General features: G+C 35.9%; 1 protein-coding gene across 4 annotated transcripts in view; it reads left to right on the top strand.

Annotated features, from left to right (window-relative positions):
* LOC127506738 (uncharacterized) overlaps positions 1 to 27,879 on the top strand; it is a 324,637-nt gene that overhangs the window by 25,957 nt on the left and 270,801 nt on the right. For 2 of the 4 annotated variants that reach the window (XM_051883501.1, XM_051883500.1), the window contains one exon: positions 17,714 to 17,909. The exons of 1 other annotated variant lie outside the window; for it this stretch is intronic. The gene's annotated coding sequence lies outside the window, so the exon portion shown is untranslated. Of the gene's footprint in view, positions 1 to 17,713; positions 17,910 to 19,472; positions 20,399 to 27,879 lie in introns of those variants that run through there. One more of the 4 variants, XR_007928113.1, reaches the window with a different exon arrangement.

Below are 27,879 nucleotides of genomic sequence, written 5' to 3'. Positions count from 1 at the left end.
AAACTAAAAGCCGTTCAGATTTATGGCTGTTGGACCATGCATCTCTATTTTTTAGAGATCCCCCGGGCTGGATTGGACACATTTGTGGGCCGTATTCGGCCCGCGGGCCATATGTTTGACACCCCTGAGCTAAATGGTCAATTAAAATATAGTCACACTTGTATTGTTCTCGGTTAAAAATGACCCCCATTGGAAATGAATGGGGAAATATGCAAAAATACTGAGAATTCTTTGTGTGTACAATCTACAAATCATCCACGATGCAGAAAAGGGGTGACGCAAAATTGTGCACACCTCCCCACAGACACACATATATGAACTGGTGTGACTATAACACAAAGCAAGTTTTTGCAAATGCATGAAATAAAATCAATAATTCAGCCACAATGCAGTAAAAACACAGACACCAAGGAAGGGGTTACACTCTAAAACATCAAGAGTACAAAACAGACACACCCACTCAAACACACTTACTTACAGACACACACACACACACACACACACACACACACACACACACACACACTATTATAACACTCACAAATTAACTGGTGTGGCTGTAACCATATGGCAAAATTGAGCCAGAAGACTTAAACAAGAGGTTGAAATCAGGTTGATTAACCTCTGATAAAGCATTCTTGTTCATTTTTGTTGAATTTTGATGTAAAGTGTAACAAAATGTCTTCCTCTGTGTTCAGGTTTGACTAGTAAAATTGATGCAAAAACTGACAGTTCAAACCAACATTTAAAACAAAAACAAAACAAACAAACAAACAAACAAAATCTAAATCTAAGTTATCTTTGAGAATGTCTAAATATATATCCAAATCCACAACTTAATAAAAAAAAATATTTGTGCCTAAAAAACAACTATAGAATTTAAGCCTTTTTATAGTGCTAAATAGGAATCTAGTGGTTACACCACGGCTGTAACGAGGCGGGACTCAGGCAGAGATCCATTTGCAAGCTTTATTAAATATGAGCGTGGTCGTACAGGCAGGGTCAAAGCAGGGGCAAACAGGAACAGCAAGGGATAGGCAGAATCGAGCTCAGGATACAGGCAATGGTCAGGACAGGCAGATATCACTCACAGATCAGGATACAATAAACAGTCCAAAGGCAGGCGGCAGAGGATCGTAAACGGGTAACAGACAGGATCAGTAACAGGCAGACAGGTAGACAGAATAATAACGCTCAGTAATGTACACTAGGAGAAACAAGACTTCACAATGAGGTAGTGTGTGAGTGAGTCTTAAATAGTCCAGATAATAGGCTACAGGTGTATGTGGCAAATGATGATAGGTGTGGAGTGTGCATGTGACAGGCAGGGAGGATTATGGGAAGTGTAGTCCAGGAGCTGACAGGAATCGTGACAACGGCATTACAGATATTTTTCTTTTTTTACTCCCACCAGATGGCACTAATGTGCCTTCAAAAATGGGATTTTAAAGACATTTGCTGCGTCCCAGTTCGCATACTATCCGTCCTAAATAGTATTTAAAATTAGAACTACAAATAGATTAGAACTACAAATACGAATAAAAAAGTCTTAAAAAAAAAAACTACAAACATGACAGATGTGCGAGACCGACGGTTAAGCAGAGCGGTTAAGATAAAGGGGTTTGAGTGATTAATAATCAGTATCTAACCTGACGAAAAGATATTTATTAAATGTTATCCACATTATATTTCATCTGCAACAGCATTGTAAACTTTTATAATGATGCGTTTGGTCATTAACTTTTAAATGGATCATTATGCAAAGATGAGGAGAGTTCTCCACATGAAAGACCCATGACTGGCAGATCAACGTGCGACTACATTTCTCTCCGAAACGGTAGGAAATTAAATTTGGAGGATTTTAACTGTGACGAGATGATTGACAGGGCACAGTTTAAATGGTTACAGGTTGTGTAACTAAGCGACAGAACGTCTGTTAAAGACGCAATTATGATGAAGTAGTATGTCCCAAAGCTTGCATACTTTTCTCACTCACACTCAAAAGTATGTACTTTTTTTTTTTTTTTTTTTTTTTTTTCAAAAACAATGCATACTTTTAGGGTGTAGTATAAGTAGGCGAATTGGGACGCAGCGATTGTCTCCATTTTAACATGAAATACTGCTTTAATTGAAAAGTAATAAAAAATTGATTTTTTTTTTTGTATTTTAAATAGGGAAAAATTATCATAATTAATTATCATAATTAATTATTAATAATTAATGATTGCGTAAATATTAATTAGTACCATGAAATTCTTTCAAAATACAAAATCAAAAAGAAAAAATATTATTGAACAAAAATATATTACATTGATTTTACCAAAAATAAAAAAAGTTACATTTCAGGTTGTTCGGTCACTTTTGACCACAAAACAACACAAGTGTGACCCGTAAATGAATAATACCAGAGGGTTAATTTATGCAGTATTAAAAAGGGCAATTAATAATGCCTCTGTTTTTAATTTTTTTCTTAATGTATACAATTCAAAAGCATATCTTTAACTACACATTGTCATTTAAAGGTGGTTGGGCATTGTTGATGTTTGAAATCAACCCAAACAAACTCACCCCTTTCTTCATTGCTCCACCTCCAAAACTCAGCCTCCAGTCTTAACCACCCTGCTCCGAGTCGGTCTCAAACCCCGGCCTGTCCGCTGCTGGAAGGCAAGGTGAGTGCACTGACAATGACACCGCATTTCTCTAGAGGTCGTCAGTGCGCAGTGGTTTACCTGCTCAACTCACTATCTGGCCACTGTTACACATGCAATGCGAGAGTGGATGTTTGTTTATCACAGCTGACATGCAACAAAAGGCTTCATGAAAAATAAAGCGCAGATGATGAATGAACGACAAGGAAGCACAAAATAAAAAAAAGTACACAAAAGTAAATACAAACAAGTGTTCGTTGTTAGTCGCCAACAGCACAGCAGCCCCAGACAATCAATGCCACTCAAACCCAGTTTTACTCACATGTGAAGCGGAATCAAAGCAGCCTCCGTGTCTGTTTTCAGGCCTTCCCGCTTAGCTTTCTCCAGTGCTGGAAAGCTTTTCTAATATTAACGCTGGTCCTAAAGTGCTTGCCCAGTCATAAACCTTCATTCCAGTGATATTCTTTTGAGCTGTTTTGTATTGTCTCATCATCTCTCTTTCTGTTTTTTTTTTCTTTCTTTTTTTCTTTCAAATCTCCCTTTTGCTCATTCTGTCTCATTGACCGTCATACGCCCCCCAATTGCTGATTGGTTAGACGTTTGTTGTTGGTGTCGGCCCGACTAACTTTCAAACAGTGTTGTTGAAAAAATACATACCCCACCTTTAAACAACCAGTAATGGTATCGATTTAAGTTTCATGAATCTTTACTACTCATAACTTCACTGAAAGTAGTGAAATCATCTTGTGGTTTGTTGAGTCAGATTTTGATTCAGGAGCACTCTGACTCATTCAGTGAGTTAATTTAATGTATGATTCATCAGTATGATCAAAAACTATAGAATAACACAAGACGCGTCACTCGTATTATTATGAATAGGAGAAAGTGCAACGCGCAATATGGCGGAAGTCCCGCCTTCTGAATAAGAGCTAGTCGCCGATTGGTAAAGTCATTGCGTCACTGCAGTGGCCGTTAGAAGCTCCGGTTTCTATAGAAACAGTCAGACGTGTGCCTCCGAAATGAGGCACAAGAGAAGCGCATTTAGGACCGCGCATGCGCATTAGGTTGATCCAGCCTGAAAAATACAGTTTTTTTGTCATGATTCGAGCGTTTAGAGACAAAATTTATGAGACAGTTGTTGTCAGATTTCATTGGTGATTTCAAATATGAAATTTAATCGAAAGCTTGGCAAACAGCTTTAGAGAATTTGATGTTTCCCCATTCAAAGAGATAGGAGCTGCACTTGGATGCCCGAGAGGTGTTTCAAAGATGGCCACCGAGTGAAATGACTTGTCTTAAAGGGACTTTGGTATGATTCAAACTATTAGTTTGTCTTAAGGCCCATTCACACCAAGAAGGATAACTATAATGATAACTATATTAATGTCCACACCAACACGCAATATCTTACGGTTTCATTGCGCACGCTGTCGTTTTGTCATCTGCCACGAATCCAGGATGGATTCTGATTGGCTCTCAATGTTTTTATCTTTCATCATTCTGAAAGTGATTGCAACGATATCGTTCCTCTGTGCTGTTATCATTATAGTTGTGTGGAGTCTGCTATTCTTTTACATTTAGAATGATTTTTAGAACTATAACTTTATTGTTATAGTCCGTGGTGTGAATGGGCCTTTAGTCGTTACATTAAAGGAACTGGCTTATAAGTGTCAGTTGTTCCTGAATCTGACTATAGTGGTTGCGTTATTTGTTATTGATTCACTGAAAAGAACTGATTCATAAGATTCATTTGCTCACAAATCTATATGCTGGTCATGCTCTATGTGTTTTTTTTGCTTTTGTTTTTTTTTATAGAAAGATGTTGGTTCAGTGTGTTCATTTAATGAATAATTTGTCAGTGATTCAAACCATGGCTTTTTTTGTTGTTTTAAGCGATTCATTAAATGAACTGGCTTATAAGAGTCATTTGTTTATGTATCTCTATGCCCTTCATGCTGTATGTTTGCTTTTTATTTATTTATTTTTGTGGAGCTCGCTGGAACAACTTAATATCAGGATGTCTTTTCTTGCCATATTATGTCTGATGTCATAGTAAGTCAAATTGTTCATTAAATATTTAAAAAATTCTAAGTTTTTTACTCAAACTCAACAGTCGTAAAATTTTGGCAATATTTTAGTAAAATTATCAAAAAATGCTGAACTTTTTTTTTATTTGGTTGGCTACATTTTAAAATGTTTGTGAACAAATGTCCAAAAGCCTATAATTCATAAATGAAACATCAGAACTAAACTAATATGTGATTCTAAAGGAGCATGCAAAATTTAATGCAGATCGGGTGATAGGTGGCACTTTAAATGTTATAAAGTTGAAAAATGTTAAATTATAGTTATAAATGTTATGTTGAATTATAGCAAATGTTGGTCTTTCCCTATTCAAATTAATTACAGCTTTATTTGCATTAGTGGAATTAGCTGTGCTGCAGCCATTTAAATTGGCTTGCTTAAAAATGGCAGTTTATAAATCATTTGAGTGGAAATTACCTGTATAAATTGTAAAGTGTGCTAAGGTTAGGCCTCAAGAACATCAAAAACTCTACAGCGGTTAGAGCAGCGCTAGATCAGGTCAGTAAATATGAGATGAACCAACAAATCAACTACTGTGTTGTGCTTTTGAATTTCTACAGCAAATATAATTGTGCAAGCAAAAACAAAAATTTAGAACTAGTTGAGTCTGTGCAGCTGCCTCTAGGACAGTCAACCGTTACATCAGACTTTGTTAATAGGCGTTGCTAGACTAGACAAAAGCAGTGTCGTTGAGCTAGAGAATCAAATTTAAACATCACTGTCAGCATTTTAGTAATCAATCCACCATGTTCACATGACTCAGAGCAAGACTTCAAAATCAGGAACAGCTTCAAGTGCAAATGAGCATGTCAACATTTCATCAAACAAACTAAAGCAAACCGCAAAATCCCCTTTGACAGTAAATGACCGACAGAATGGACTGTTTCCTATTGTTTTAAAGAGTCCAAAATGTGGTCACAAGACCCTCTTTCTGGTGATGTCAGTGGCTCGTCTGAAAATCTAAACAACTCTTCTAATGCAAACAGCCTTTTGCTGCTATTGCACATTGATTTAAAACAAACGGGAATGGCAAAAAGGAAAAGGGTGGAAAAGGACAAATCAAAGTGAATGGGGGTTGTTTATGTGCTTGCTAAAATTCATTAAACTTCTAAACCATTAACAGAAAAAATGTGACTTAAAAGGAGTAGTTCACCCCAAAAATTTGAATTGTCATTATTTATCCAAACTCCTCTTCTGTGGAATACAAAAGATGAATTTCTGAATGTTATACTGGTCACATTTTTCAATATAATTACAGTGAAAGGGGACTGGGTCTCTCAAGCCTAAAAAATGAGGCTAAAAGCATCGTAAAAGTGGTCCAAATGAGTTGTGGGACAAACAAAACAATCTTGCTTAATTATTTACTGAAAATCTATATCTAATATTCACCTTAGCAGTTTTTGTCAGCTTAATGAGGAACGTAATGATGTCTGATTCATCAATGAATCATTCTTTTGAGTCAGAACATTTCAATGAATCACAAAACCAGTCTGAATGATATATTCATGAATCTCACATTTACCCCACCGACTCTATGATCCAATCACAGTCATATTCATAGTTCATGAATCACACTGACCTCTTTTATGCTGTTTTTGCGTCCTTTTTGAAGTTTGACAGCTCCTGTCCCCATTTACTTTCATTATATTAAAATGAACAGCCGGAATTGTCATGATTCCTGTCTTGTGTTCCGCTTTCTCAAGGACTTGAAGTGTTTTCTCTTCCTATTGTTTCAGTGTTCAGTTCCTGTTTGCTTTGTCCCTTGTTAGTTCCTATAGTTACTATGATTAGTTCTCACCTGTTGTTTCTTTAGTTCCCTTGTGTATGTGTTTATTTAGTTTATTTAGTTACCTCTGTGTTTCAGTTGTGTTTTGTCGGTCGTTGTTTCGCTGTGACTGTTTTTGCTATGAGTGTCTAGTTATGAGTTTCCATGTTGCTGCTCTTCTCCCTTTGTGGATTATGTTCCTTGGATTATAGTCTTCAGTGCTGTGGTGGCAGGCCTATTTCCACAGGGGGATGGGGCATGGGTGATTTTTCCATGGATCACGCCCCCTTCTCCCTGGTGGTTGCACTCCGCATTGAAAAGTTTAAAGCACAAAGTGAAGAGATATTGATGCTTATCATGTCTATGCAACAGTTTATTGAGCCCTTTTCTTTTAACAGTTTTAAATTTCAGTTACTGTGCACGTGAAGAACAATTCATAGTCTTTTCTGCTCCTGTGTTTTGATCTAACAGACATACTGCAAGTAACATGAAACAACAATAATGTTACTGTGCACGTGAAGAACAATTCATAGTCTTTTCTGCTCCTGTGTTTTGATCTAACAGACATACTGCAAGTAACATGAAACAACAACAATAACAAACAACATGAAACAACAATAATCTCCAGCAAGATAATGCAAAACCATAGACCTTTATCTATAAATAAAGTGTAATAGGAACATTGATCTTGGAGTATTGTTTTAAAATCCTTCATTCATAACAATAGTTGGATTTTCTGTCTTTATAGATGCCACCTGTGCACGAGTTTCCTCTGTGTACATACATAGCTGGCATATATAACCAAACTACCGTACTGTAATTGTTCCCAGCATCTTTCTCTTGCTGCTTTACTATTATGCTGTTGTAGATCAGGCCTCTGGTTTGTTTTACAGCTCTAAATACATTCCCATACAGCCACCTCAAAGTATGCAACATGATGGCATTATGACGGATTACCCAGCAAACCCTGTCATACACAAACCCGCAGCTCAACCCCTGCTCCTCTGCTCGTTTATTTTCATGCTGGGAAGTGGAAATGCATTTCATCACTTTTCAAAACCATAATATATTGATGTAGGGGTGTGTGATATTGACAGAAAGCAGTGTTTCGATATTTTCTGGGATTTTGTCGATCACAGTGGTGGTCAGTTCACAGCAGAGGCACAAATAATGAACTTTCCCATTATGAGGCAATATTTGCTCCCTTAAACTGATTTCCAGGGGAGTTTTTCTACCCTTATTAGATTTATGCATCATCTTTTATCTCAAATTCTTAGGTTTAATCAAGAAATTAAATTAGAATAATTTAAAAAAAGCTACTAAAAACATATTGCAGGCCTTGCTGAGCCATCGGATTTCATCAAAAATATCTTAATTTGTGTTCTGAAGATGAACGAAGGTCTTACGGGTGTGGAGTGACATGAGGGTGAGTAATTAATTACTTGAATTGTAATGAGAATTTTCATTTTTGGGTGAACTAACCCATTAAGCAACATCAGATGACCAAGAGCTGTTTTCCTGAATACCATCACGATTGAAAATGACACATTTTATACAACAGTTCAATAAACAAGTAGTTAATATTAAAGGTGCAATATGTAAAAATTTTGCAGTAAAATATCCAAAAACCACTAGGCCAGTGTTATATATTTTGTTCACTGGAGTACTTACAATATCCCGGATGTTTCCAACTATTTGTAAATCATGAGAAAATTGCAATTTTAACCAAGGCTCCGGGACGTGTGAGGAGTCGCCTGTCAATTGCTTCGTACCTGCGTTACCCTCGGTTTCCGGTTTTATTTTGTAGAAACCATGAAAACACCAAAGACACTTTTATATATTACATGTTTTAATAGACAAGGGAACAACTGTTTTGATAGGCTATATTTATAGACAGAAAACTAATTATTGTTATATAGCTCAACATGTTTAGTCTTATTGCTTAAATCTAATTTTCTTTTTTTTTTTGTTTTTTTTTTGAGAGTACCATGCTTTACCCTGCCTCAGAGAAAAACACAATTTTATGAAGTAGCAAACATAGCATAATCAGATGCAGCTTTATTTTTAGTAACTGTAATACAGAATTTTCTTCATCATACAGTACGTTTTAAAATTAATTGCATGTCATTTATCAACACAAGCCATCCAGCATTTAATATGATATTCTAAAATCGATCTAGCTTACTGCAGTGTGCAACAAGTGTCTCACAGCAGCCGCCGAGCGAACGCACAGAGTAACGTTATAACATCATTTCAACACACTCAAATGTATCTAATATGATAAACAGCACTGTGTTACCTCATACTCATGACCGGAAAAGCGGAAGCAGTGCCGGCGACTGTGGCATAATAAAAGTTCCGCTGCTCCGCTGTGTGTTGCATTAGTCTCTCGTTAACAATCGCTCCAGCGGCCTCGTTCAGCTCCCACAACACTCGGCCCTGCTCTGCTTCATACCACAGTAACGTTAATAATCGCATTCATGAACATAATTTCTTCCCGAGTCCTATCCCGATTCTTTTTCACCGGCTGTGAGGTGAAGACCACATGTCCCAAGATTCCGCGCTAAAACTTGGTGTCATCAAGCTACGCCTTTATTTTGAATAGGCCTCTAGCGACCTTTAGCACAGCTCTAGGACAGAAAATTCTACTTATTCCACCTTTAAGTCACTTATAATTTAGACGCAATATTGACTGTTTTTGTTCTGTTTCATCAGCGAAAATAGTTCCAAACAAAGATCACAGCAGAACCATAGTGCATCTCGCGGCAACACTCAATCGTGTTTCATTACTTGAATGTTTCAGCGTTTTGTAGGAATCGTTTGAGTCAAAGATTCAATGACCCATTCATAAGGCTTGTTCGAGATGCATCAGCGCTCCGCAGACCAATCAGCATATGACATCAAAGTACCGCAAGAGCGATTCAAAAGCATAAGGAGTCATCTGCTGTCCAAGATTCGCTCTCATGGTAATTTGACATTTCCTCTCTCAAGATCCATAAAGGTACTAAAAACATATTTAAATCAGTTCATGTGAGTACAGTGATTCAATATTAATATTATAAAGCAGTGTTTTGAAATCGGCCATCACTAAATAAGTCATTATTTTGTTTTTTTGGCACATCAAAAATATTCTTGTCGCTTTATATTAATATTGAACCACTGTACTCACATGAACTGATTTAAATATGTTTTTAGTACATTAATGGATCTCGAGAGAGGAAATGTCATTGCTGGCTATGGAGGCCTCACTGAGTCATCGGATTTCAACAAAAATATCTTAATTTGTGTTCCGAAGATTAACGAAGGTCTTACGGGTGTGGAACGGCATGAGGGTGAGTAATTAATGACATAATTTTCATTTTTGGGTGAACTAACCCTTTAATGTGTAAGTCATTGAATCATTTATTCAACTAATTTGTTCAAATGGCTGATTTCATTCAGGAACAAAGCAAGTGAATCACTGATTTGTTCAAAAATGCTGATTCATTCAGATTCAGGACCGAAACACCCGTGTTGCTCAGAGATACACAGCGGTTCTGTACTAATATTAATATTAACATCTTGTTTATTTAACTGTAATTTAACTGTATAAAATCAGTATCACATTTGCATCCGCACATTGTACTGATATTCGGTGCTTGCTTGTGTAATATTGCTTAACTATATCATAAATATTGGACGAAAACTCATATTGGGGCATTTTTGCTTCCATATATTGAATTTTGGGGTTATTCTAACTGCTCTTACTGTATTTGTGTTTTTTTTGCAAAGTGAGTGACACTTAATAATGTCAGCTTTAACATTGTCAACAATTACAATATTTTCGTATACTTACACAAATTTCACACCTGAGCTGATATTTTAGCATTTTGTGTACTGTTTGCTCATATAGAACTGACTGCAATGATGCTAGAAGGATGGTAATATGCAGTTCTTATAATGTTCTAAGTGCTTTTTAGCATGTTATTCTGGGTGTTCTGGATTGTTGCTAGCTCATTACTTATCAGCCCACTGTCAAGATATTCAGGTCTCTAGATGTGACTCTAGCCCCTCCATTGTAACTCTATGGGATTCTTACTTTAGTTTGTCCTCTTTTGCCCCTCTTCTTGTCGTATCTTCATCTCTTTTCTCACTGTTTTTCTTTGATAACACTGTTGCATGCACTTGAGCCAGTCCAAATCGAAGTGCACAGCAGAACTTCCTCTTCAGCAGACTAGACAATTGATAAATGATGTGGGCTGTCCAGCTGGTTTCTTTCCAGATGGAATCAAACAGCTGAGGAACATGGGATTTGCAGCCTGGCTGTAATGACTTTTAACAGTAATGTCTGCCCTGACTGATGATACACTGGTGCCCAGATAGAGGCCTCTGACAAAACCCTGCTGGCCAGAACTGACCTCAAAACATGCTCTGACTGTCTGCCGCTGCCCATATCTCAAGTTGTCTTCTTTTTCCTCTCAACACTCTCTTCATCTTCTGGTCTTCCACCTTCCCACAGTACAGTTTTGTTGCTCATAGGTTGATCTTTTATCTCAGAATGCTTGTATTGGCACAAAGTGGAATTGCAAAATTTTTTTTTTTTTTTTTTTTTTGTTTTGTGATGAAAGTTAGTAGTATGTAGTTTGTTTACATATGGACTTTTGGTAACACTTTATTTTACAGTGCCGTAGTTACACGTTACTACAAAAAAGATTTTTTTGGCACTCTCTAATGTGACCTGACAGATCGCTGAATCAGCATTTCAACCTTGGAAAGAGCTTGTATAAAACAGCTAGAGAACAATCATGTCACATAACATCAAATTTACCTCAGAAAAGCCATTCAGTGGTCATAAACTCGTTACTCAGCTAGAAAAATAACTATAAAAAGGGGCATTTTACTAAATATATGCACTATATCATATAATCCTTATATTTTTACTTAACCTGTTGTCTATATGAGAAAGAATGGAAAGAGCTAAAAATGAAATTCAAGACCGCCCATATAATTGCATGTGAAGAGCTGCCTCTCATCAAATTTACCTCTCAGATATTACGATATTACTAATGAAGAAAAATAGATTGGGAGTGTGCAAGACATATGACAATGTTTTTTAGGATGCATTAGGAGGGAAGCCAAACTATACTCATTTGCCAAGCGATGCTGACATTATGATCTGTGACACTGGTTCAGATTCTGTGTAAAGAACAATTTTTTGTGACTGAATGTACTGTAGTTCTCAAGTTGCAAAAGCATTTCAGTTCCTACTTTAAGTGAATCTTAGTTCCCAGGACATCCACAAGATGGATGAAAATGCTGATGCTGTAAAAGGAGGGCAGACGTGACAACACATGACAAAGTTAAAACAAGTTTATTCTTTTGTGGCACTTAAAAAATAGTTTTTTTCCCCCCTTACCCCACACACACACACACACACACACACACATATAATAATATATATATATATATATATATATATAATATATGGAAAGTATTCAGACCCCCTTAAATTTTTCACTCTTTGTTATATTGCAGCCATTTGCTAAAATCATTTAAGTTCTTTTTTTTTTTCCTCATTAATGTACACACAGCACCCCATATTGACAGAAAAACACTGAATTGACACTGACAGAATTGTTGACATTTTTGCAGATTTATTAAAAAAGAAAAACTGAAATATCACATGGTCCTAAGTATTCAGACCCTGTGCTCAGTATTTAGTAGAAGCACCCTTTTGATCTAATACAGCCATGAGTCTTTTTGGGAAAGATGCAACAAGTTTTTCGCACCTGGATTTGGGGATCCTCTGCCATTCCTCCTTGCAGATCCTCTCCAGTTCTGTCAGGTTGGATGGTAAACGTTGGTGGACAGCCATTTTTAGGTCTCTCCAGAGATGCTCAATTGGGTTTAAGTCAGAGCTCTGGCTGGGCCATTCAAGAACAGTCACGGAGTTGTTGTGAAGCCACTCCTTCGTTATTTTAGCTGTGTGCTTAGGGTCATTGTCTTGTTGGAAGGTAAACCTTCGGCCCAGTCTGAGGTCCTGAGCACTCTGGAGAAGGTATTCGTCCAGGATATCCCTGTACTTGGCCGCATTCATCTTTCCCTCGATTGCAACCAGTCGTCCTGTCCCTGCAGCTGAAAAACACCCCCACAGCATGATGCTGCCACCACCATGCTTCACTGTTGGGACTGTATTGGACAGGTGATGAGCAGTGCCTGGTTTTCTCCATACATACCGCTTAGAATTAAGGCCAAAAAGTTCTATCTTGGTCTCATCAGACCAGAGAATCTTATTTCTCACCATCTTAGCAAACTCCATGCGGGCTTTCATGTGTCTTGCACTGAGAAGAGGCTTCCGTCGGGCCACTCTGCCATAAAGCCCCGACTGGTGGATGGCTGCAGTGATGGTTGACTTTCTACAACTTTCTCCCATCTCCCGACTGCATCTCTGGAGCTCAGCCACTGTGATCTTTGGGTTCTTCTTTACCTCTCTCACCAAGGCTCTTCTCCCCCGATAGCTCAGCTTTAGGAAGGGTTCTGGTCGTCCCAAACGTCTTCCATTTAAGGATTATGGAGGCCACTTAGGAACCTTAAGTGCAGCAGAAATTTTTTTGTAACCTTGGCCAGATCTGTGCCTTGCCACAATTCTGTCTCTGAGCTCTTCAGGCAGTTCCTTTGACCTCATGATTCTCATTTGCTCTGACATGCACTGTGAGCTGTAAGGTCTTATATAGACAGGTGTGTGGCTTTCCTAATCAAGTCCAATCAGTATAATCAAACACAGCTGGACTCAAATGAAGGTGTAGAACCATCTCAAGGATGATCAGAAGAAATGGACAGCACCTGAGTTAAATATATGAGTGTCACAGCAAAGGGTCTGAATACTTAGGACCATGTGATATTTCAGTTTTTCTTTTTTAATAAATCTGCAGAAATGTCAACAATTCTGTGTTTTTCTGTCAATATGGGGTGCTGTGTGTACATTAATGAGGAAAAAAAATGAACTTAAATGATTTTAGCAAATGGCTGCAATATAACAAAGAGTGAAAAATTTAAGGGGGTCTGAATACTTTCCGTACCCACTGTAATATGTAATATATATATATATATATATAACACACAAAAAACTATAGTTTTCAGGTTTGTATATCTAATAGTACTATAAGATGGAAAAAAATACAAAAATACTGTCCAGTCAAATATTTTCCAGACACTATTTTACACATTTATAAAATGCATATTTTGTACAATACAAATGGTTCTTTATACATGAATATATAGCCAGCTTATTCTTTTAGTATGGGGTCTCGTAAGAGTATCATAATTTTTGAGTGTCTGTGACATCACAAAGTTTGAAAACCCCTTTTGACTAGGAGAACAGTTGCGATATTACAGCAATCTCCTATGTGATTGTTCCCTGTGGGTCAAATGCCCACATGCGTGACCTGATCCTTTCCAAGTGTTGTGCCGTATTCCAGGCTGGATGCGGCAAATGTGTTGCTGTTTATCGAGTGCAGTAAAACTTTGGCATCCAATATCGCATCCCTCTGGGTATATGGTGTCTGTAAATGAGTGAATAAATAAAAACACGCTTACATTCCTACTCTGACCTAGAGCAACCCAAGGATCTGCTCAGCTCTGGGTTGTATAATGGCACAGATGTGTCTATTTTTGGGCTTTGTGCTCTTTTAAAAAGAAAGCTTCTCAGAGAAGGGATATATTGTAGTTATTATTTGTATTTCTCAAAGCCTTGTTCAGATTGCATCTGACTTATTGTGTCTAAACACAGACTTGTGAAGGCCACAGACAGGGTTATCATTACGATGGGGGTCGGGGTTAAGTGGAACAGATGGCCCATCTCTGTGCAATGCTGTGCAGTGCTGCATATGCTGCTACAGCACATGTTGCTGTACACTGTCATCGGTCTCATCCAGACAGCCGTAAAAACATGTTTCCATAGACCAGTGAGCTGTTGCTTAAATTCACAGGCAAGACTGGTCATTACAGTGGCAAGACTGGTCTCCACGAGAACTTAAGTCCGTTCTTTGCGTTCTTGGAATTGAAAAACAGCCAGGGTTTCCCATACATTGATTTATTTGTGGTGGCCCGCCACAATATCAACATTGCCTGCTACAAATAGATTTTAAGTGCTTCCCATTCATTAACTAGACTGTGGCGGCCTGAAAAATATATTTAAACTTCTCATAATAACATAAAAGTTCTTTAATGTTGTGTTTTGCACCATTGCTGTCAAACAAACTAAAATCGAAAGCACGATAAGGGTTTATTTCCTTATCAAATAGCGAAAGACTGTCTTTTTGCGCTGTGCATAGAGAAGTGCGCACTTCGCTCACGTGATCAGCCCCATGGATTTGATTCTCAATATCTGTTCACAGTGAATGAATGCAGTGAACACCATCTTCATGTGCTGAGTTTAGCGTGCATTTGGGAATGTAGCGGGCACCAGTTATGCATTATTTTCAGATTTGAACAGTTGACGATTACAGCATTTCACTATTTGTAATGAAACATGTTTGTAAACTTTTCCGCCAAAATAAGAGCCCGACTGCAGTTTCCATCAAAATAAAAGCTCACATGTTTATCTCTTGTGAGTACAGAAATCAGCACAAAACTAATTATAAAAGTTTCATTTACATTTCAGTGCATTTGCTTAACAATATATGGCTATTACTGTCATAGGAATAATATTATAACTATTATTATTATTATTATTATTATTATTATTATTATGTAGTGTAATGTAGATTGAAACACTATATCACAACTAAATGAGGGCTTAGTCCCCTTTAAAGTTCAGGTGCAGGTCAATGCACGGACTTTTTTCTTTGTTTAATTTGCACACTGAATATTGGTTGGAGGTCTTAATTTTGAACTCTCAACACTGCAGTTGTTTACTTTCGCTTGAAATATATCTGTGTTTACATGAAATCTCCACAAGATGGGCATTTTCACAATTGCGTGTGTATTCAAGTGCAATAAGACGTCAAAGAGAACACATGCTGAGAGATGTGGCTTTCTGTACATGAGCTTATGCTGTGTACCATGGTATGTGTGTGTGTGTGTGTGTGTGTGTGTGTGTGTGTATATATATATATATATATATATATATATATATATATATATATATATATATATATATATATATATATATATAATCATACCACCCAGCACTACACGAGGATGTGAAATTATTCTAAATGTGGTGAATTAAATGAAAAGCAGAGCTTTGAATCGTTCTCCTCGGTTCATGATTTGAATGACATTCGGTTTAATTAGCGGTTTTCAAACGTGCATTCTTCTGGCCATGTGAAACTGCTACCCACCAAATCCTAAGTGAACAAATGACTCTTATGTGATGGTTCTTTTTAAGTGAAGCAGATACATACATCTTGACCAGAGTAGTCTGAATCGGATCAGATGACACTTGTGAGCTCATTCTATTTAAGTGAATCAAAATCATACAGAGTACTCGAGTCATTTTTGAGACCTATCAGTACTCGAAATGAAAAATTGACAAATATGCCCATCCCTAATTTATACTTCATTGGTAACACTTGCCCAGTTATAGTCAGTAATGTCAGGCATTGCATTTGAGATGAAACTGAAGAATGAGTGAACACTGGTAAACTGAAGCGCTTTGTTAGAGGGTTAATGAACTCAACCAAATGCATCCTATATGAGATTAATCAGATATATACAACATAAAAGTAAAATTACAACTTACATCTGCACAAAAGGATGCCAATGCGCACATGAACTTGACTGTGCTTGTCTTAATGTGTAACTCCTGTTGTGGATGCAACTAAAGCACTTCAAATTTACAACATTCTATTACAATAGTGTTCTCATTATAATGTTATGTATATGGCAGATTGGTGCTGTACATCTTGCACTTGACTGTATTTTCATGATCAAAGAGATTCTAGGCATCACTGTGCAATTTAAAATCAATAGTTTCACTTTATTTCGCCATTCTGGATGGCATGATGTCCTAATGCTAACCAATCAGACCTCAGGTACTGCCCAAAATGCTGCAATAACCATTATTTTTATGATCGATCACCACTGTCATGTCTCAAGTACTCGTGCACATCCCTAGTATGAATCCTGAAAAAAAAAATTACACTTACCGTATCAGCCCGTTCTTTTTAGTGAATCAGAAACACACAGCATAACCAGAGTAGTATGAATCCTGAACAAATGACTCTTATAAGCTGGTTCTTGTTAGTGAATCAAAAACACACCATGACCAGTGTAGTACGAATCCTGAACAAATGACTCTTATGAGCTGGTTCTTTTTAGTGAATCAAAAACACACAGTATAACCAGTGTAATACGAATTCTGAACAAATGACTCTTATGTGCTGGTTCTTGTTAGTGAATCAGAAACAAGGAGCATGACCAGTGCAGTACGAATCCTGAACAAATGACTCTTATGAGCTGGTTCTTTTTAGTGAATCAAAACACACAGCAATAACCAGCGAAGTATGAATCCTGAACAAATGACTCTTATGAGCTGGTTCTTGTTAGTGAATCAAAAACACACAGCATAACCAGTGTAGTACGAATCCTATACAAATGACTCTTATGAGCTGGTTCTTTTTAGTGAATCAAAAACACACAGTATAATCAGTGTAGTATGAATCCTGAACAAATGACTCTTATGAGCTGGTTTCTTGTTAGTGAATCAAAAACCAAAAGCATTACCAGTGTAGTCAGTGTGGCCTTAAACAAATGGTTCTTATATTTAATATATAGTTAGAGCCAGTTATTGGATTACATTTGTGGCGCTTATAAAAGTCTTTGTAAACATTTTTCACAAGATTTGTTTTAAACATAGATTTGTTGAAATCTGAAACTGTCATCAATTGCCAACAAAATGAATTTGTTTTTTCCAAATATTTACTCCTCAAAAGAACTAAAATCATTAATGGAACCATTACAAGGATTCGGGACCAGAATTCCTCACCATTTTCATTGCTGTTTACGGAAAGTTTATTTTCTGTAAATCCTAATGTGTGTATCTGGGAAATTGTCCGCAACATTATGTGTATCTACGAATGTGTATCAAGGAAATAAATACTGTCTATTTTGATTCCAAGTCTCCATTTCCTTTCCTTATAATCACATAGCTCTCTAGGAGACCCAATTGAGACATAAAAGAGTCCTCATATGTGATTTTTTCCTTTCCTCTGGCTTGTTGTGTTTCTGATAGTTCATCAGGCATTTCCTGGACTTCCTGGTTTCTTGGCCCAGTACAGCTGTGGAGTCCACCTGCTCTGCGTGGAGATTAAACTCCCTTTCCCATGACTTCTGGAGTCAATTAAGCAGTCCGAAAACATAGCGTTGAGGTGAATTTAGATGCAACTGTCTGCCGAATGGAGGAAAAGCGGCCAGCTCTGCAGTGACAGGTACATATGAACAGTGCCAGAATTCAACAGTCACACATTCACGTCCTTGTTGGTTTGTCACAAGCCAAGGCAGAGCTGAGTAAGCTGGCGGACAGCCATGTTGAATCAGTGCTTCATTGTATAGGCATAATGCAGAGGAGATGAAATGTGGTATTTTCTGCTCATTGTGTACCTGTCTTCACCATGTGGCCTAATGACAAGGGGAAAGCGTTGTGAGGCCCAAAGTACCGTAACATTTGAAAATAGGATTTAAAATGCTGTTTTTGGCATGGAGCAGCAGGTACGTTAATGCACTGTCAAGGACTTGACTTCGCTCATGTACTATCGAGTGTTCTTCTGTCTTATAGCACCCACAGGCACGCTGAGTGTCGTCTGTAATCTGTGTTGATATACAGTAGGATCTGCAGTCTATGGTGGAGCATGTAACATTTTCAGATAAGGCTGTCCATTAGTGTGGTCCCATAAAATACTATAATAAATGGTCATTTCTTATTTATTCTAAGGTTTCATTCAACTGCCTACGGCACACTTGAATCGACACTGAAAAAAAGTTGGTGTATAAACAATTACTATTTTTAATTTTAATTATTATAATTTTAATTATTTTTATTTTAATTATTAAAAATTGATAGTAAATACATAATTACAAAGAATCAGCAAGTAACCCATTGAATTAAATGTTAAATTTTGAAGTAGAAAGACTGAAATTGTATTTTCTTGTAAAACATACTCTAATAATTAATAACTTTAATAACTAATAACTTTACAACTTTTACAAACAATTTTTTTAGAGTGAGTGTTATTTTAGTATAATTTGCATACCATTATAGTATTTATTATTTTTTTAAAAAATTTTTTTGTTGTATATTTTCAGTTTTTTTTCAGTTTGTTTTGTCCTTGGCATTTTTTTTTTCTGATTAGTTTGAAATTTCTATCTTTTCATTTCAGTTTTAGTCATTTTACTACTTTTTTTTTAGTACATTTTTCATCTAACATTTCATATAATCTAACATAATATTTTTCAGCTTTATTTCAATTGTTAAAAATGATTTGTAATGGTTTTATTTAAGAATAACACTGATTTAAACTGGGATTGAAATCTAAAATGCAAGAAGTTGCCATCTAAATGAGTACTTTTACCTTGTTCACATCCTTAAATCCTTAAAACATCCTTAAATCAAAATTTTTTTGAGAAGCAAATTTGTGCAGGAAAGTACCATTATTAATATCAAGATGTTATTGTATGTAAAATATAATTATAATAATAATAATAATAATAATAATAATGTATCAATTTTATGATTCAATTTCCTCTCATATGCAGTAAAGAGATGAATGAGAGAAAATGGAGACTTTTGCTTTTTCTTCTGAGATAAACACTCCAGTAATCCCACATTCATCTCCTCTGGAGTTTCAGAACAGACCTCAAAATGTGCTAAAGTTAGAGATTTCAAACTCAATTCCCATTCAATTCCTAAAACCAATTGATTTTAGCAATGCCATTAACATTATAGCTCTATACTCTTACTGAATGCCAACAATTCTCTCATTTGTGTCTCATAGGGAATTATAGGAGAAACATCTGAGACGAAGTTGATGTCATATTTGAAACACCAAGTCTGTTGAGCTCTGAAATACAACTTCTGAGCAATAAAATGAGTATTAACTGAATCACGATTTATTGACTAATTTTGACAGATTTATTGACTATTCTAAAAACTTAACAGAAACCAAAATGTTTGAAAAATGTCTTCCTCTAAGTAGGACGATAATCTCACGCCAAACGGTCAATCTCCCTGTTTTATTGCATCATCGACTGCCTTTCTGGTTAGTCATGTTTGTTTGCATCTGTTTATTCATGTCTGGCTGTAGTTTTGTCTTCCTCTTGAGAGTGAGACGTGAACGCAGGCTGCTATCAGATCCAGTCTGATGTGGATGTATTGGGTTTCATTTGTGTTTTGAGACCAGAGCAAATCCAGACTTTCTGCTCTTATCCAAAATAATAGCTAAGCAATAAACTTGATACAATTTTTTGATGACTCCATGGGAAAATGTCTGCGCTGTTTATCGACAATGTTTTTCATTCGGTATTGGAGAAAAAAACAAATTTAATATGCAAAGCTGTTTCAGTAAATAAACAAACACAGCTTCTCATGTACTTTTTTTTTTTTTTTTTTTTTTTTTTTTAAATAAAAAACTGATTCGTTGAATCATTCAGACTGAATCATTTAATCGTTCATTGTCATTCAGGTTTTATGAACAGGAGCAATTGATTACTTGAAAAGATCATTAAAAATGATTAATTCACAAATCTGAGTTTAAAGTCATTCTGACCAAATCATTGAATCATTCAGGTTGTATTAACAGGAGCATCTGATTCATTGAAAAGATCCATCTTTAAAGAATGATTTATTCACAAATCTGGCAGGTTTTATGATCAGAAGCAATTGATTAATTGAAAAGATCCATCTCTAAAAATGATTCACAAATCTGACATTGGAATCATTTAGACCAAAACATTGAACCATTCAGTTTTTATGAACAGGAGCAATTGATTCATTGAAAAGACCCATCTTTCACAAAACTGACATTGTTACTTTTCACATGAACTTTCCAAGGAGAGCTAAAGCAGAAATTTAGATTTTCAATAAATAATGGGTTAAATTTTGTGTGTTTGACACATAAAAACTGTCATATGACTTCAGAAAACTTTGAATGTAGCACATGAGTCAAATGAATCACTTATATGGTGCTTTCATGTTCTGTTTAAAGGGTTAGTTCACCCAAAAATTAAAATTCTGTCTTTAATTACTCACCCTCATGTCGTTCCACACACGTAAGACCTTCGTACATCTTCGGAACAAAAATTAAGATATTTTTGATAAAATCCGATGGCTCAGTGAGTTAATTTAGACTTTCAAACACCCAGAAAGGTACTTAAGATATATTTAAAACAGTTCATGTGACTACAGTGGTTCAATCTTAATGTTATGAAGTGACGAGAATACTTTTTGTGTGCCAAAAAAACAAAATAACGGCTTTATTCAACAATATCTAGTGATGATTTCAAAACACTGCTTAATGAAGCTTCAAAGCTTTACGAATCTTTTGTTTCGAATCAGTGGTTAATTTCATTTTTGGGTGAACTAACCCTTTAAAGTTTGAAAACTCCAGTCGTAGTTGCAAGGAAAAGAGTGACTGGCACATTCTTCAAAATTTCTCCTATTGTATTTCACGAAGAAAAAAAAAAGTTTAAAAGTACATCAGTGTAATGACAGATTTTTTTTTTTGGTGAACTTACCCTTTAAATTCTTTTAGATCAAGAGCTTGTGTGACTCGAGACTAAAACAAATGGCTAGCTGAATAATTTCAGAAACGCAGTGAAGAATCAACAAGTGGGTCTGGGCAGAGACTGCGTGTCGTCGACGGTCTGGACTCCAGACTTCAAAACAACCCTACAGACTATAAATGCTGACTGAATTGACAAGGAACTTGGCTCATCCTTTCTGGCTAGCACTCTGTTTTCAGGTCATTTTTAGCCGCTACCTGCTTATCTTGGGTGGAATGAAGCATTCCTGCAGTTTGGACAGGTCTGATCTGGCCTCGTGCCATAGTATCGGGCCTGAAGCATGTACATACTGTACGTCTCAATGCACATGTTCTCATTACATTGGGTGCATCTAAAGTGTGTATACTTTAGCAAATCATGAAGATCTGCATGTCTTATACTGTAGGCTTATTTGCGTTTGCACTTGTGGCAATATTGCGCAGGCATGCATTGTTTGTTTTGGCTTCTTTTATGTTAAAACGGCCTGCAAAGCTTTGAATGTAGTCTTTATGTTCAACAACACGATATAAACCCTCGGTAGCTTTGTTAGTGTTCTTCTTCAGCATACTGTATCTCTACAAATCTCTTTTGTTTGAATGCGCGTGATGTACTTATGTGTCGGCCGACCACCCAGACGCCGGTTCATAACAATAACACTTCCACTTCCTATCTCTGATAACGCTACAGTTACGGCTGAGGGAATCTCGGCAGGACAGACTGTATCAGTCAACTCAGTCCACATCAGAGGAACAGACCCCTCTGTTTAGGAAATAGCTAGTCAAGCCTACATGTCAAAAACTTCCTCCTCCCTCATGTAACCTAAACACACTAATCTGGCTCTAAAATGTCCTTATATCAATATTTGTTATAGTGTTAATGCTTTAAATGTATACATCTTTTTCTGTCTATCTAGACCCTATTATGGGTATCGCTTACAGTGACGTTGCCAAGTGCAAGATGTGTTCTTGGACAGTGTTCAGCTTTTTAAGTCATAGATATTTTGCCATTAAAAATGTCTTTTAAATTTGTTTAAAATCCTCAAACGTAAAAAAAAAAAAAAAAAAAAAAATGTCAACATAAAATGCAATGTGAACTTATGTATTCACACCTTCTGTGCTAATGTACACTACCGTTCAAAATTTTTGGGGAAACTTTGACAATTTATTTTTCAGGATTTTTTGATAAATAGAAAATTCAAATGAACAGCATTTATTTGAAATAGAAATCTTTTGTAACATTATAAATGTCTTTACTGCCACTTTTGATCAATTTATCTTTGCTGAATAAAAGAGAGACATTTTTAGAATATTCAATCTTTTGAATTATTTTTTTTTCCATATTTTTCTTCTATAACATTTTTTCCTGCTAAAATAGTATCTTGCAACATCTTTTCATTATGTCATGTCTTTTTCGATTGGTTTTAAAATTATTTAATTGTTATTAAAGTAATCATTGTCAGTATTTATTAATCTATTTGAATTAATTCTTTTTTGTGTCTTCTTATTAATTATTATTAACAAAAAAAGCTCTTCATTAATGAACATTTTTTTTCCCTGTAACTTTCTCTTGGTTCTAACATAGCCTAAACCCCATCTTAAAAATTATATTTTAACTTATCATATGCTAAAGTAAAATGAATGGAAATTAAAGGTTGTTCTTCAAGCCCTTAACCATACTCATTTTCCATATCTTTGAAATTTTATTGGTTGATAGGATTGTTATTCACAAACCAATAAGGTCCTAGAACATGTCGTACTTGGTAAAATTATGGGAAACTACAGAAACTGGTGGTCAACTGATAAAGTTTTTTTTATATTTCTGATATCTGTCTGTGCAGATACATAGATTAATTATAGCAAATAAGATACAATATTGGATACATAAGAGTATAAAAAAGATAAGAAGAAAAATTAGAATTAGATAAAAATTAGAATATAAATTAAGGCTTATGAACAAAACATTTACTCAAAATAACGAAAAAAATACACTTTAAAAAGTGGTAACCTGTGATTGTTTTCTTTAAAGAGCTATGTCTGCCAGATTTAAACCATAAAAATTAGTTATGTTGGTATAAATGAATGTATATAGTTTGGTTCAGTAATAGAAATAGCATTAAATAGTATTTTTGACTTGACTAATTTAAATATTACCTACCATTTTTGAATTTTCAGTTTTCAGATACATTAAAAAAATGCTAGTGTATATCCATTGACAAAGCTTTTTTTTTTATTTTATTTTTTTTTATAGCTGAAACCGGGCTGAATGACAGATTCTGTTTTTCTGTTGATCAGTTATCAGAACTCAAAATGGCCAAATATCAACCGATTAATCAGCCTGGCTGATATATGACTGGATTGTGTTGTTTGAAATGCCATTTTCTGTCTAGGGGAAAAATAGTAGCTTTAAATGTTGTATTTATGCCTTTAGATGGTATCCGGAGACATTTGGCATTCTAATTTTTTTGTCTGTCTAGTCTAATTTATAGTTTTGTACTGGCTCCAGGCTGTAGTGCAGTTTGACATGTATGCAAAATTACACAACAATCATCACTGCTGAGAGAAAAAGCCATTAGAATGATGGAAAATCCCCACGGTTGAACCTTCACGCGTGAATATAGCTTAAGGTATATCCGACGTTGCACTCTGTTACGGTATTGTTAGCGTGCTACTTATGACAGATTTATTGTGCTTAATGATAGTTGTGTTTTTCCTTTGTGGTTTGCTTGAGAGCGAGAGCACATTGTTTTATATCATGGAAGCCTCTGCCAGCTCTTTTACCCCATTTTGTCTAGACTTAATGAATGTTAATTGACAGCAGTGCAGAGATGAACTCAAAGGCATCTGATTGACAGTCTGGTATTGCAGTCATTTTCTTGATGTTGAATGTCAGCTTGACAGTTTAGAAGGTGATGTCAAGGAAAAAGCTTTCCTTTCAGGGCTTCACATTAAAGTAGGGCTGTCAAAAGTACAGACTTCGGTACCAAGTCAGTACTGAAATTTTAAAAATGTGATGATACCAGCATTTCCCCCTAGCATTTTGAGTGCTGTTGAGTGGATTCTTAAACACCTCTGATTGGCCATTGTGTTCATGCGCTCAACAGATATGTCTGTGATTGGCTACAATGATCTTTGGCTACAATGAAAGCAGGCTCAGGATCCGCTGATGGATGCCTACTTTCAAATGCTACTGTGTATATCTGTGTAAGCACTTTGTAAATAGCGTCAAAGATATCTATTTACAACATGTTTTTGAAGCATTGATCATTGTAGCCAATCACAGACATATCTGTTGAGCGCGTGAACACAATGGCCAATCAGAGGTGTTTAAGAATCCACTGAACAGCGCTCAAACCCTAGTAAAAAAAACCCATACCAAAATCTATTTAAAATACATTTATTGCATACTAAGTATACTTCAAATCCATTAACATATTTATTGACATCAATTATGACTTACTGGTATAAAATTATAATTGAACTTTATTTGGAGTATTTCTTTATTGCACAATGCACATTTCTTAATATTATGCCTAAAATATGTTTTAATATCACTATTAATAAAGATCGTATGATCTCTGTATAAAATCGTCTTTAAATGCAAGATATTTAAAGTGTACCTAAAGTATGCTTGCAATAGTTCTCTATTCTCTGCGCTTCCACATTTGTCAATACGTCATGTGTCAGGTCAAAGTTCAGTCTTCTGCCAGAATTGACTCGAGTACGGAAGCTAGTGATTCTAGTTTATAAAGTTATGATTATGGATATTTTTCTTACAAAAAATGCATTGCTTCGCTTTTTTTTTTAATTTTTTATTTTTTTTTTTTAATATAACTCTGATTGTGTTTAACTGAAAGAAGAAAGTCATATACACCTAGAATGGCTTGAGGGAGAGTAAATTATAGGATAATTTTCATTTTTGGGTGAACTATCCCTTGAATTCAGTGAAAAATTTGTACCTTGTGTCTTTGTGAATGATTCATTAAAAGAACCTCCCCGTAAGAGTCAACTGGACTGTTTGTATGTTTTAGATTCACTAAAATGATTCAGTGCTTTAATGTGCTGTAGTTTGTTTTAGTGCATGAAAACTCAATTGAAAGACGGAGCGCCGCTGTCAACCATCCACCCCTTCTTAAATATATGTCGTTGACGTAGACAGAATGATCCTTATTATTACGTTGATGATGGTCAAAACATCAATTATTGATGTATTTTCACATCCATCTTGCGTTGGCTTGTCGGCCTGTCTAATCCCAAATTCTACCCCTGTGAGCACCATCAAAAACCCCCATCAGAAAAACAAGGCTGTTTAAATGACACATAGCTATTTTGTTCAGAGAATAGCACACTGTGACACCTAATTAGTGTTTTCCCAGGTTAAAATGCCAGTGAAGGTTTTCCATCATGGCGCTTCATTTTGTTATAATAAACACCAGTAGGTGAGTGCCGTGAAATGAGTGGCAGCTGGAGGAGAATTAGTTTGTGTACGATTTATGAACAATTCATAAGCACGATTGAGTCTGAATTCATATTTCTGCATCTTCAGACAGTCTGTGAAGGAAACCGTTTCAACACCTGCTTCAAAGCATTGCTAGCTGCTCAATGACAAAGTCTTCACATCACCGACAGGAAAATTACAGTTTAGCGTCAGTTTAGTTTCCACTACGACCGCCTTTCCCCTGTCTTTCTCTGCTCTGTTAAAAACATGTTCCAAGATGAGCCGTCTGATAATAATGTATCTTCTGAACCTTGAACATGCTCCAACTCCTAAATCTGAGCTGATTTATCTCCTGATGGAAAGTATTTCACCCTGACAGAAGATTGTAAGGTGGCCCGATGCGAGACTTTCAGATGGTTGACATTTACTGGGTTGTGTGTTTTTGTGTTTACTACTGATCGGTTTGATCTTAATGCAGTTTGTGTGTGTATTTATAGAATCACCAGCCATGGGAACTGTATTTATCCCTTTTTCCTTCAAACAATACTGCTTCCTGCCACTAGGGGGGAGGCCATAAGCACGGTTGGAGCGACTGAAAGGGAATTTTACTGGATAGATGCAGTTTCTGGAGCTTGAACTAGGTTATTTACACACTGGAAAGGAGTAGACAGTGTTTAATGTTTGTGGAGTTTGGTCTTGGTCACTTTGAATTCTTCCTCACTGAAATCATGCAACCATATTGGTTTGTTGATTTGTACTTGGTGCTTGAAAAAAAAAAAAAAAAAAAAAGTTTAGTATTTAGAGTGCCGGCATCTCGTTATGTAGTATCAAGCGATATCAGATATGACAGAAATATAACCTGAAAGCTGGAAAGAATAAATAGGCTAAAGAAAGGATCTTTTTTTTGTTTTTGTTTCATTTTTTCACCGATAGGGGTCTGAAGAATAACCGTTCCTGCTGTGATTGAAGATGACATCACAGGCATTACAGAGATGAAAAGCTGATGAACTTTGCTGTCAAATCCATGAGAGCGAGCAATTGAGAGCTCTCTGCTTATAAGAGAGATGTTTATGTGCGCCTTTCATCTCGGTAATTTTAAATACATGGCCTTGTTTTTGTCATAAATCATCTAAGCTAGTGATTCCCAAATGTGGGTATGTGTACAGCAGGGGTTACTTAACCCTAGAATGCATAAAGGGGGTCAAATTGACTCGGCAGGGTGTGTTTTTTGAAATATTCTATCAATAAAAGTATTTAATTATTTTTATATTCCATGAAAAATCTTGTTTCTGACCCCCATCAATGATTTTTCTCATATTTCTTGGTCATAATATGGGGGGAAAATTGCCTCAGACACCAGCCACAAGTCCCAATATGCCTACTTCCTTTCTATATATCTCTCTGAATTCACTGTATTCCGCAGGCATACATACTTACTACATACTTTTTAAAGGTTGCAAAGTGATTTCTTCATCAAATGTAGTACCTACTTAGTATGTGATTTAGGACACAATAGATTTGTAGAGAAAGGCCACAGGAAAGGACAACTGAAGGCCCAAATAAAGGAAAGAAGTGCAAACGCTGCCCAAAAGTTATGCACAAAATGTGTGCAAATGTTCTGTTCCTGTCTACAAAGATCATTTTCATATTATCTGTGAGAAATGTGGGGAGTGGAAGTTCAGACTACAGCATACTTCACAGTAGCTCTGAATTTGTTCGATTGCTCGTTGCTCAGAAAAAGTAGAACTGCATTTTAAAACATGAATTTTATCTTTTGTACTGCATATATACAAGGAAAGTGAACAAATAACCATGTTTGACATATTAAAACATTTGTGTATCATCAATTCTTTTAATCATTTCATTAACAGAACACCGATTTTATGAAGAAAACCATTAAGTCCAGTACAGCTAATTTTGACCCCCTTTATGCATTTGTGTAGGTTTTTTGGTTCCTGCGTTCTAGGGTTAAAAGAAAAGCATATAATAAAAGATTACAAAACAATTTAATATTTTTTGTTATATTATGTAAATAATTGTAATAGATTATAAATATTATAAATGATTAATTTTCCCCGTTTTTATTTGTTAAACATGATAAATAATCATGATTAATCAGTTTTTTTCAGTTAATTTTGTCCTTTTTAAATATTCTAAATGAGATATCATTGTACATGTGGCATTAGGAGGTTGGACATTATCATTCTA

The sequence above is a fragment of the Ctenopharyngodon idella genome, chromosome 24, assembly GCF_019924925.1.
Source record: "Ctenopharyngodon idella isolate HZGC_01 chromosome 24, HZGC01, whole genome shotgun sequence".
NCBI lineage: Eukaryota > Metazoa > Chordata > Actinopteri > Cypriniformes > Xenocyprididae > Ctenopharyngodon > Ctenopharyngodon idella.
This window is presented reverse-complemented; position numbering and strand designations above follow the sequence as displayed.